The sequence below is a fragment of the Pinus tabuliformis genome, chromosome Q, assembly GCF_031772625.1.
Source record: "Pinus tabuliformis cultivar Carrire ecotype Pingquan chromosome Q, CPIR1, whole genome shotgun sequence".
Taxonomy (NCBI): Eukaryota; Viridiplantae; Streptophyta; class Pinopsida; order Pinales; family Pinaceae; genus Pinus; species Pinus tabuliformis.
The window spans coordinates 391,879,112-391,893,177 of record NC_142296.1 but is presented as its reverse complement, the minus strand read 5'-3'; positions in this window follow the sequence as shown (position 1 = coordinate 391,893,177).

Sequence of the window (14,066 nt, the reverse complement as noted above, 5' to 3'; positions counted from 1 at the left end):
ATCATGTTCAACTACGCACAACCATGGTCCAATGTCACATTGTGACAAAGATTGTCTCAATATCAAAATAACCCATGGTGAACCATGATCAAATGTCACATTGTGACAAAGATTGTCTCAATATGAAAATAAACCATCGTAAAGCATGGTTAACCATGTTTATTTTAGGTTTTATAATATTTATCTTAGGGTTTATATACCTTGAGTTTATAATATTTATCCCTTGGGTTTAATATTACTCCCTTGGATTTTTAGTATTAATCCATGGGGTTTATAATAATAATGCCTTGGGTTTATTAATCTAAGGGTTCATTTTCCTAAGGTATAATATTTTTCATAGGGTTTATAATATTAATCTTTGGGCTTAAGATAAATCCATTGCATTTATAATCATGCTCAACCATAGTCCAACATCACATTGTGACAAAGATTTTCACAATATGAAAATCAACCTTGGTCCAACGTCGCTTTGTTACAAAGATTGTCTCCATATGGAAATCAGTCATTGTCAACCATGGTCCACCGTCACATTGTGACAAAGATTGTCTCAATATGAAAATCTAGCATGTTAAACCATGATTGTTTTTGGGTTTATATACCTTGATTTTATCTTAGTATTAATCCCTTGGGTGTATTATCCCCTTGGGTTTATAATATCAATCCCTTAGGTTTATTAATCTAAGGGTTCATATTCGTAGGGTATAATATTGTTCATATGGTTTATAATATTAATCCTAGGATTTAATATAAATCCCTTCGGTTTATAATCATATTCAACCATGGTCCAACGTCACATTGTGACAAAGATTTGCTCAATATGAAAATCAATTAGTGTCACATTGTGAAAATGATTGTCTCAATATGAAAATCAATTGTGGTTAACCATGTTCCAACGTCACATTGTATCAAATATTGTTTCAATATGTAAATCAACCATGGTCAATAACCATGGTCATATTGTGACAAATATTGTCTCTTAGTCCAACGTCACATTGTGGCAAGCATGGTCATCCATGGTCAACCATGGTCCAATGTCACATTGTGACAAAGATTGTCTCAATATGAAAATAGGCATGGCCAACCATGGCCAACCATTATCCAACGTCGCATTATGCCAAAGGTTGTGTAAATGTGAAAATCAATCATGGTCAACCATAGTCCAATGTTACATTGTGACAAAGATTGTGTCAATATGAAAATCAATTGTGGTCAACCATGTTTATTTTAGGGTTTATAATATTTATCTCAGGGTTTATATACCTTGGGTTTATAATATTCATCTCTTGGGTTTAATATTATTCCCTTGGATTTTTAGTATTAATCCCTTGGGTTTATTAATCCAAGGGTTCATATTCCTAGGGTATAATATTATTCATAAGATTTATAATAATAATATTTTGGTTTAATATAAATCCATTTAGTTTATAATAATGTTCAACCATGGTATAATGTTACAGTGTGACAAATATTTTCTCAATATGAAAATCAATCAATGTCACATTATGACAAGGAATGTCTAAATATTAAAATCAACCATGGTTGAACATGTTGCAATGTCACATTATGTCAATTATTGTCTCAATATGTAAATCAACCACGGTTAACCTTGGTCATACTGTAACAAAGATCATCTCTTAGTCCAACATCACATTGTGACAAGTACGGTCATCCATGGTCAACCAGGGTCCACCATCGCATTGTGACAAAGATTGTATCAATATGAAAATAGGCATGGTAAACCATGGCCAACCATTGTCCAATGTCGCATTTTGTCAAAGGTTGTCTTAATATGGAAATCAATCATGGTCAATCGTAGTCCAACATCAGATTGTGACAAAGATTGTGTCAATATGAAAATCATTTGTGGCCAACCATGGTCAACTATTTTTATTTTAGGGTTTATAATATTTACCTTATGGTTTATATACCTTGGGTTTATAATATTTATCGTTGGCTTTAATATTATTCCCTTCGGTTTATAATCCCTTGGGTTTTTAGTATTAATCTCTTGGGTTTATTAATCTAAGGGTTCATATTCCTAGGGTATAATAGTATTCATAAGGTTTATAATATTAATATTTGGGTTTAATATAAATCCATTGGGTTTACAATAATGGTCAACCATGGTCCAACATCACATTGTGACAAAGAGTTTCTCAATATGAAAATCAATCAATGTCACTTTGTGACAAGGGTTGTCTCAATATGAAAATCAAACATGGTCAACCATGTTTCAACATCGCATTATTTGAAAGATAGTCTCAATATGTAAATCAACCATGGTCAATAACCATTGTCACGTTGTGACAAATATTGTCACTTCATCCAATGTCACATTGTGACAACCATGATTTCCCATGTTCAACCATACTCCAATGTCGCATTGTGACAAATATTGTCTCAATATGAAAATCAACCATGTCAAAACATTGTCCAACATCGCATTGTGCCAAAGGTTGTCTCAATATGAAAATTAATCATGGTTAACCATAGTCCAATGTCGCATAGTGGCAAATATTGTGCCAATATGAAAATCATCTATGGTCAACCATGTTTATTTTACGCTTTAAAATATTTATCATAAAATTTATATACCTTGGGTTTATAATATTTATCCCTTGGGTTTAGTATTATGCCCTTTGACTTATAATCCCTTAAATTTTTAGTATTAATCCTTTGGGTTTATTATTCCCTTGGGTTTAATATTATTCCCTAGGTTTATAATATCTTGTGGTTTTAGAATTAATCCATTGGGTTTATAATACCAATCTTTTGGGTTTATCAATCAAAGGATTCATATCCCTAGGGTATCATATAATTCATAAGGTTTATAAATATAATCCTAGGTTTTAATATAAAACACTTGGTTTTATATTCCCTTGGGTTTATTATTTTGTTGGGTTTATAATATTAATCCCTTGAGTTTATTAATCTAAAAGTTCATATTCGTAGGGTATAATGCTATACATAGATTTTTTAATATTTGTCCTTGTATTCCTAATATAAATGATTAAAATATATATATCATTATTAATACAAATATGTTTTCTTAATCATTTATATTTTAATATTTATATTTATATTAAAATCTTTATAAAAACAATAATTATATTAATAAAACAATATCAATAAATAATAATAAGTAGTAGTTAATTATTATTATTATTCATTAATTAATCATTAATAATGATTGAATTAATAATTTAATGAATTAATTAATAATTTAATGAATTGATTAATTCTTTAGTGATTAAAAATAATATTATTAATTAATAGTAGTAGTAATCATAATAATAGTAATAATATTAATCATAATTAATCATAATATATGTGGTTGTTAATGTGATTAACATATGACTTAGGTATATCAATCACATTTATTAATGTGGTTGTGTTAGTATATTAGTGTATAAGATTCTTCTTAAGTCTACTATGGCATACATACTCTACCCTCTCTTTGAACTTGTAATCTTTTAAGAGGAAGCACATGACCATTAAATTGTACAGTACTAAAATGTGCAATTCCATTAATCCAAAATAATTATTGTCATATTTCACATTAAAAAATATTTATTTCCATTTTTTTTTTTTTCAAATAGTTAAAAATGAACTAATTCATAACATGTTTGAAAAACTACTTTATTTTAAAATATTTTTACACAAATTTTATTATAATATATATATATATATATATATATATATATATATATATATATATATATATATATATATATATATATAATTTAAATATTTATTATAAATTTATAATTATAATAAAGAATACCAAGGGTCAATACCATGGTATTAGCCCACAATATTGAGTGGAGTAATGGTTATTTGATCCTGTCTAAGAATACCACAGGTTCTAAGTGTTGTTTTGGTCCGAGGTATTGAAAAAGGCTAAAACTATATAAGGAGGAGAAGATCAAAGGGATATGCATGTATAAAATGAATATTTTATGAAGTGTTAGATCAAAAGAAAATATGCATGTTATGGGTTTCTGATGCTTCGCTTGATCTGGACTAACTACGCACCTGAGTATTTTGATGATGGATAAGATCTAATGATGGATCAGGATCATAATGACTTATCATTATGTGATTTGACAATGGATAGGCTAGATCTAAGTGCTAATAAATGTTTTGTCCTTTAAATGTTATGATATGGGTATATATGAATTTTGGAATAGCTGCGAAGTTATAAGTTTGTATTTTCAAATCTATATAGTATACAATGTTTGCCTTGGTGAAGGCTCGTATACACGCAAGTTATACTCTTCCAAGTAGCATATGCAAAATAAAATATTGTTGTTCAGAGATGGCTGATCTATCTGATCAATGTTGCTATTTTATTGTTGTATGTCAATGATGTCTTCTTTAGATTTGAATGTAGAACTGAATGTATAAGGAGATTGAGTCTGATTGACTGATTGATTAGGTGAGAAGGGCGATATTTGATGTTTAGATATTTGTAATTTGATAGTAGATCTTTAGAATGTTACTGGTTGATACAATTTTGATTTAGAGGTTTTTATGATTCACTATTTTTAGAGGTATACGCAGGTTGGGTTAAAGGAAGCGGCGTATACACGGAGGATGGCTTCATTGAAGTACTGAATACATTCTGACACCTGATTTTTCAGCTTGCAGTTGGTTTTGGTTGTTGATATAGTGTTCTGGGTTCAAATATGTGTACTTCTTACAATGATCTGCATGTTCTAGTTGATTGGTTGAATTTTGATTAAGTAATGGTTGATTGGGCTTTGAGTGAATGGTTGATTCAGTTGTGTGAAAGGTTCAGTGATTTTTTGATTCAATGTGTTAGAGGTTTTAGTGATTGGTTGATTCATTTTTGGTTGATTCAAAGATTGATGATTGGGATTCAGTTATATCAGATATTCATGATTGAGTTTTAGTGATTGTTTGATGAAGATGTATTGGATGGTTGTATTGTAGTGGTGATTGATTTTGAGCTTCAATGTCACAGATGGGTCCAGTATGAGAATTTGATGAAATGTGGCCTTCATAGTGTGTTTTTGCGTACCAGGAGTATCCAGTATGAAAATTTATGAAACATGGTCCCTAGAGGACATTGAGGGTTGGAGCCTTCAATGAGGAAGTCGAAGCTTCCTGCCAGTAGTGGCTGGTGATTTGATCAGCAGGTTGGAGGTCCCTTCTAGTAGCAACTGGAGAACGGGTGAAGGTTGTAGCCTTCTATAGGTTGGCACCTACGTACTAGTAATAGACTAGTACAAGAGCTAGGGAGTTGTAGCTCCCTTCTAGTAGAAGCTAGAGAGCGAGAGAAGGTTGTAGGCTTCTGCAGGTGGGTGCCTACGTACTGATATGAGTCTGCATCAGTACAAGATTGTAAATAGATTATTCCTTATATTAAAAGAAGATAAAGACAACAACAGTAGGTGGTTTTTCTCCCTCATTGGGTTTCCACCTTAAATCTTGGTGTTCATGTTTGTTGTTTATGTGTGATGGTTTCTATTTAATGTTTAATAAAGTACTGATGCACTGATTAAAGATCAACATATGATGAACTAACTGAATCAAAATTTCATTGGATATACATTGGTTTCATTAAGAACACATGCGAGTTCCCTTCACTGAAGTAGCGTATATAAATCTGATTATGAAATGGAAAAGTTATTGATTCATAAATACTGATTCAAAACCCCCCAGCATTGTTCCCATCAATTGGTATCACAGGAGGTCCTTTGGCAAAAGCTTGATCACTTGAAGGACATTTGTAGTAATAATGGGAAAGAAGCATAAGAATAAAGAACCTCAAAAGAAGAAGACATCTCAAAGTAACTGTGACAGTGGAAGAGACGATTGGCCATTATGTGGAAGCAACTCTTCAAATTCAGAATCACCTTAGAATGAAGATGAACAAGAAAAAGAATTATCATGTACAAATTTGTTGTCCTCTGGTGATACATTTCTCTGTTCATTTGAAGATAATGAATGTGGCAGCGAAACAATTGAATTTTCTCTTATGGCTGAAAGAGAATGAAATCAAATATAGGAAGAATTTAAAAAGCTCATAGACACAATTAGAGATCAAAAGGATATAATTGAAAAAAGGGAATGTGCCTACAAAGAAGAAATTACCAGGTTAAAATCTCAGTTGGAGGAAGGAAACAAAGTAAGGAATCAGTACAAAGAAAAGGAAGATCAATGTCAAAGGCTACAGGACGAAGTGACATCATTGAGAAATGAAATAAATGAAAAGGATACAACAATCGAGAAACTTATACAAAGATCCAGTTACTATAAAAGTCTTGAAGCTGAGATGGTCTCCCTAAAACAAGATCTTGAAAATTCAAATAAGTAGAATGAAGAAATACCGCAAGTAGATGAAGAACAAGAAAATGAGATTCTAAAATTAAGGCAACAAGTGGAAGAAGGTAGAAAGGTTGAAGAAATCATGAAGAAACAATATCTGGAAAATGAAGAGCAATATCAGGTTGAAGTAAATATCTTAAAAATTAAATTAGAAGAAAAGGATAAACTGTTACGATTTCAAGATAATACTAAGATTTGGGATAATATTCTTAGTAGTCAAAGGTCTCCTATCATCAAATCTGGTCATGGTTTTCATGAAACTATTGAAAGTGAATCTAGCTCACAAGATGAGGCAATGACCTCCAATGCAAAATCTGAAATGCTCAACTGTGAGATAAGAGGTCAACCCCATCAACAACCAAGGAAAGAAAGACTTCAAAGAAAATCATTTACTCCTAATTACGGAAGTAGGAGGAATACATACAAATGTGTTATACAATTTTTAACCGTCATTGTAGGTGGAATACATACAGCTATTAACTGTAAAAGGTTAAAGCCGAGGTTTACAAGATAGCTTATACATTGCAAGCACTTGTGCTATTAGATAAACACTGAATTCTAGGTCAAGGTGTTAGGCTTGTTTCCACAGGTGGCATGGACGAGAAATGGAAGACTAACACTGTTGGGAGGCCCGACCTTGTACGCTGTAATGGAACGATTACCTACAAGTCCTGGTTGAATACAGAGCTTTTGCAGCGTGATGCTCATGGTGGATGGCGACAGGGTGAAGTCATTCTCGAGAAAGAGAAGAAAATAGGTACTTACATTATCCTAAATCTGACAAGTCTCCCATTGTTACTACAAAATAATTACTGTGTAAAAGATAATCTGTTGCATTGAATTAGATTCTTTATCCGAGTGCCACTAATTCCCTCGGCACCTCTGCGTTTTTCAGGTGTTTATTAAAAATTAATTAGGTCAAGTTTTCAGAGTGCATTATATTAAATGTTTTTTTTGGGATTCAATTTTGTGAGTCATTCATTTATAATTATTTCTATGAAAAGTAATTTTAACTAACTATTTTTTCATGATTTTTGAATAATCCACATAGTTTGAAGCCAAAATCAAAACTTCAATAATGAAAAAAAATAAAAAATTCATTGTAATAATTTAATTTAATTCATCTCGATCCTACCCATCTTAATCTTTCGAGTCGATCCTTATTCGACGAGCGAGGGTTTTCCTCTTTTATGTAAGAGTATTCCTTTCAGAATAATTTTGTTGTTTGTCGCTCTCTCCGCAACTGTAAAATCCAAGTTTCGCAACATTTAAATTAATTTTTTCTTCATGCATTATCATATAGTCAAATTAATCCAACCTAAATTAAAACAACATCAAATTTAAATATGGTTTTGTATACAATTTAAAATAAATTATAAATTTGAATGTGTAAGATTTAAATTTACTTTATACTTTAAATTTAATTAAATATAACATTTATTTCCACATCGATTTCGATTAAATGTGCATTGGCTGAACACGTTCAAATTTGATTTCAAATATAATTGAGAAGAGTAAATTCAATTTTCTTAAATTTACTAGAGCGATAAAATTTAAAATTGCTTAAGGGTTGAATTAAAGTTTACTTCGACCATTAAATTTCCCTGCCACGTGCATCACGCAAATTTAAATTTTCTTTATGTTTAGCCCTTCCATGAACTTATCAAGATTCTCAACAAACAAACAAACAAAAAAAAAAACCTATAATACAACTCTTGGGGAATTTTCTAAAATATTAACATAAATATAGTTAAATATAAATATAATATTTTATAAATATGAATATTTATACACCTTGAATTCGACTAAATTTGCATTGACTAAATATGTCAATTTAGCGTTGAATTTATGTTAAGCATTAAATTTAATTTAATTTAGACTATATAATATATAAATTTAAAGTTAGTTTCATTGGTTGATTTTAAATTTCGCTTAACCATTAAATTTTCCTACCCCAAAATTTAAGTTAGTTTCATTCTAAAACATATATTAACCTATGTTATTCTAAAAGGTATAATAATAAAAATATTGTTATTGTTATTTAGTTTTAAAGTTGTGAAGAAAATGTATGAGAATTTTTAATCTTTATAAAATAAAATAAAATAATATATATATATATATATATATATATATATATATATAAATTTTTAAAATTTGAATTAAATTTATTTTGAAAAAATATAAATATAAATTTATTAAATAATAATGATGATATAAAAAAGGTTTTAATAAATGATAGTAATAGTTATAATGAGATTAATATTGATTCATTATATTTTAAGAAAGTAACTAATTATGAAATATATTTATTTATTTTTTGTATTAATTTTTCTTAAAAGATTGTCTCAATATGAAATATCAGACCATGGTTGAATGTCACATTGTGACATGGACAATTATTGTCAATTATGGTTAGTCATTTTCAATCATTGTGAACCATGGTCAACTGTAGTTTACCATGATCCAACGTTGCATTGTGACAAATATTGTCTCAATAAGAAAATCAAACACGATCAACCATCATGAACCATGACTCAACATCTTATTGTGACAAAGATTGTCTCAATGTGTAAATCAACCGTGGCCAACCATGTTTATTTTAGCATTTATAATATTTATCATAGCGTTTATATACCTTGGTTTATAATATTTATCTTAGGTTTTATCATAAGCTTTTCTCAATATGAAAAAAAATCATGGTCAACCATGGTCCAATGTTGCATTGTGACAAATATTGTTTCAATATGAAAATCAGCGTTGTTCAACCATGGTCCAACGTTGCATTGTCACAAAAATTGCCTTGACATTAAAATCAATCATGGTCAACCATGGTCCAATGTTGCATTGTGACAAAGATTGTTTCAATATGAAAATTAATGATGGTCAACCATGGTCCAACGTCCCATTATCACAAAAATTTCCTTGATGTTAAAATCAATCATGGTCAATGATGGTCAACCATGGTCCAATGTGGCATTGTGACAAGGTTTGTGTCAATATGAAAATCAACCATGAAAATCAAGCATGGTAGGACCCACTCCTCTGCTTTGGCAGAAAATGCAGAAAACTCTAGGAATCACATCTACATTGAGGAAGCCCTTGCCATTGCTAAGGTTAGTCATTTCCATCATCGTAAATTCAGGGAGACCTTGGAAATCTAAAAAGGGCCTAATAATTTAAATAGAGATGATGGTTGGAATATTATCAGAAGTTGGGTCCTTGTCATGTCCTCCTAGTTTGTTTATGTTTGCAGAGTATTTTGTTTTTTAGGTTTGACATTTCTATTTATGATTTTTGTTTGTTTGTTTCTAAATACGTATTTTCAGTTAAGGTTAATATTCGTTTGTTCATGTTAAACACACATGGGAAACATAGAATAGGAAAGATAAATCATTCAGTACATTTTTATTAACAGGAGATGTACATTTATAATACAATGTTGTGACTCTTGGGTTTCAGATCCCAAGGTCTCTTGGACTACTTTTGTCCATTCGACTTCCACACTAACCCATTAGGATTAGGTGTCCAACATTCCCCCCCTTAATCCGAAGGGTTAGGTATGAGTCCAAGAAGAGAGCTGTAATACAAAATGTGCAAAAAATGCATGGCAGCACTAGGCTGAATGTGCTCTATGAAATGTTGGTAAAAAATGGCGGTGGTTTAAGGATGACCACCAACACTGGAACGCTTAGTGCAGTTCCTGGAACTCTTCCAAAACTGGCAAGAAGTTGGAGTCTTCTGCTAGAGGAAGTGTTCTTAGTCTGTGATGGTTTAAGGATGACCAACAACTCTGGAATGCTTAATGCAATTCCTGGAACTCTTCCAAAACTGGCAAGAAGCTGGAGTCTTTTGCTAGAGGAAGTGTTCTTAATCTGTGATGGTTTAAGGATGACCAACAACTCTGTAATTCCTGGAACTCTTCCAAAACTGGCAAGAAGCTGGAGTCTTCTGCTAGAGGAAGTGTCCCAGATTGCCAACTGAAGGCATGTTCAGGCATCTTTGTCTCTCGCTACAACTCTGAAACTGGTGTGGCAGGTTGTGGCTCAGGCTCGCTTGATGTGACTTTGAAGCTTGTAGATGACCATCATTTCCCCCCCTGTCAGGTAAAAGGTGAGAAGATGGAGAAAACTCAACTGCAAGACTGTTCAATACTCCGGAACAAGTTCTGACATGTGTTTGGAATATCTTCTTGGCTGTTGATGCCCATTGCCAAGAAGCGATCCATCCAAGATGAATCTTTGTTCTTGCAGGACGTTTGTTTCTGAAGCATCTGTGTGAAGAATGGCTGGTTTTATGACAGTGCTTACATGGATGAAGATCAAAACAATGATCTTTCAGATGGCCAACTCGGTCACAGTGTTGGCATTTCACGATCTGTTGTTGTTGTTGTTGTTGTTGAAGAGGGGCAGATTCTGGAACAGCTGAAGCTAAACTGTCATGAGAAGCAAGTGAACTATCATCAATGAATCCAACACTCTGAAACTGAATGGGCTTTGAGTAGTCTGGAATATGAAAGGACAAGTCCTTGTCATATCCAAGACCAGTTCTGTGCCTGTTGTGGACAAGCTGTTCCCAAGGTCTGAAGATGGGCTTGGGAAGTGCAGACTGAGTTTCTGCATCTACATGTACAACTGCTGCTTTATTGGATTCTGGATCTGATTCAACCTCAATCTTACTAATTTCACCACTTGCTGGTTTAACCTTGAACAACATATTGTTTTGAGCAGAAAACAATTTGGAATGACAAATCTGTTGAAGCTCATCTTGTTGGAACTGAGATTCTAGTTGCAAAAAATCAATCTTTTCTTGTGCATCATGCAGGCAGGTCTGAATGTCACAAAGAGTGTCTTTGCTAACATTTACCTTCCCACCAATAGTGGAGTGTATTAGTGTATTTAGTAACTCTAATACATCATCAAATCTAGCCATTGTCTCAACAAAGAAATGAACACTCAGAAAGTCTAGACAAACCCCAGCTATTGAAGATTTCAAAAATTAAGAATATCAGTTTGAAAAATACATTGTCCTTCCAACACAGATACAATAGATATGTTTCACCCTTAAAATGCTCAGGTATACCAAGATACGCTTTGTATGGATGCACAACTAGATGACTTCTTCCTTCTTTGAAATTCGAACTTCAACTACAGGAATGGATTACATATACCTCTGATATATCAACTCTAATAATAACAGAGATCTGAAGTAGAATATACCAGCAAATGTTAGGAAGAACAGTGGCTGTAGATAAGTGTTATAACATCAAAAAAGCTCCATCATTACAGAGAAAACACCACAGTGATGATATATGCAACGTATTCAGCTCCAAGACAGAAAAATAAATATGGAGTGTCTTCAATATATTCACAGCCACACATCCAATGAGATGAGGAAGTTTGATGTCCTCTTTGCTGTAACTCCCAACTTTAAGCCCAACCGAAAAAAATCAAATTCCCTTCTTCGTATGCCTTCTAGAAGATTACCAGACGCCAGAAAAAAACTTTAATTGGTTTCTCCCTGTGATCGCTTCGCCTTCTAAAGACTAAAGCTTGAAATCAAATACTGAAAAATAAAGTGGTCTTCTAGCAATCCAAAATGGGTATTCGCGGGTTGGAAAGACTTTATGGACCATAAGAAATTGAAGGTCGGTGATCTGCTTCTCCTTAAGAGATTGCGCTCATCGAATATACTCACCGTCATTCGGGATGAGGAGGAGGAATATCATGGTCAATCAGTCCAGCCCCAACGTGAAACCAGTCATGGTCAATCAGTGCAGCTTCAAGGTGAAAACAGTCATCGGAAATCAGTCCAGCCTCAAGTTGAAATCAACAACTCGAGTGGTAAAATGCACGGAAAAATGGGTATCGGCTCTGCAATGCGAAATTTCAATTCAACTGAAAATTCAGTTTATTAATGGAGACATGAATCTCACTGTTTCAGTGGGATGGAATTGGCTCTCCATTAATCTGATTTATCTGCTGAATTGTAGAACGCGCACTCTCTATTCCATATTGGTACTGGAAGCCTCGACCTAAAAGAGCTTTCACATCAAATGCTTGACCTGGGCCGAATAAAAGGTCCGCCGAGGGCTATATGCATAGATTCTTTTCGACAGGCGAAACAGAATCGCCTCCTCCTTGTCACGATTTTAGCTTCTGGAAATCGTTGTCTCTTTGGATTTACAAGCTGTAGCAATGGCGGTAGCAGATCGTGTGTTTGAATATCTCCAACGCACTCCGTCAATGATGGAATCCTTCGACGAGTCTCTCTCCCAGCTATGCAAAGACAACATCAGCGAGTCAGCTCACGATCTGCGGAAGGACCTGATGGAGTCTTATCACGACCTCTATAAAGCCTTGCAGTCGAGGTACGAAACCCTAAAGATAAAGGAGAAACAACTAGAAGAACCCGTAACCACGGGCAAGAGCTAAGAGAACAAAACATCTAATGTCACTGGTTCAATTCCTGCATTCAATAAACTTCTCTCATCTGTTCGCGTCCGCTCTGAGATCGAAATCTTCTGCGAATGTTCATAAAGCTCTGGAACAAGTTCTTTCTAATCTAAAGATGCTTGAGCATGATCTTAGCGTTATTCCTAAATTTGGAATCAATATCATGTTAAAGATCCCAAGGCCATTTCCTAACGATAATAATTACAGACACACGATGCAAATTTCTGAGGACGTTGTGAATCATAAAATTGTTCCAAATATGGAGAGCTATGAAAAGAATAGTGGAGCAACCATAGTCGTGCAAGAAATGAGAGAAATGGTTGGTCAAATGACAATTGAAATTCGTGGAAAAGTCCGTGAATTTCACTGCACACTGCAGATGGTCCTAAATATTATCTCCGCGGCAGAGGACGAGCAGGACCATCATCCTTAAACTTTATCACAGGAGGCAGAGAATGCTAGTGTAACGCTTGGCAAAGATTTGACAGTCTGAGGACAGAACATTGATGCAGAGAATTCTCATAGAAAATAACGTATATCATCATCGCTGGTAAATGATATGAGCCATTTCCAAATTTCTTTTAAGAATTATATGTATCAGCAGCATAAAAATCGGTAAAGAATCACATGCATCGTTAATAGGGATGGCAGATAATAGGTGGCACTACAGGTTGAAGCGATAGATTTGCTATGCGCAAGGAGGTCTGAGACGCTGACAAGCCAGAATGGTTGAAAGACAGAGAATGAGGGCATAACTTGCCATAAATTTAGTGGACAGGAAAATGTCTGCAGTTCTGACATGCAAAGAGAGGCCACAAAACAAGTGGCTCAAATATGAGCAGGGCAGGAGATCGCCCGCTCTGATACCATGTTAAACACACATGGACAACAAACAATGTGAAAGATAAATCAGTGAGTACATTTTTTATTAACATCAGATATACATTTATAGTACAACATATGACTCTTGGGTTTCAGATCCCAAGGTCTCTTGGACTGCTTAGTCTTTTCGGCTTCCACACTAACCCTTTAGGATTAGGTGTCCAACAGTTCAGTTATCTCACCATAAATAAATAAATAAATCCTTCCCTTTTTATTGCTTTTTATTAATTTTAGCTTCATTTAATAATTATTTTTGTTATAGGATCTTGACTCATTAATTAGGTCTTGACACACACACATACACATAGGAGTCGTCTAAAAAGGCAGAGGAATTGCCGAGACAGCCAAAAGTGGTCGGAATCCAGGCAAACAAATTTC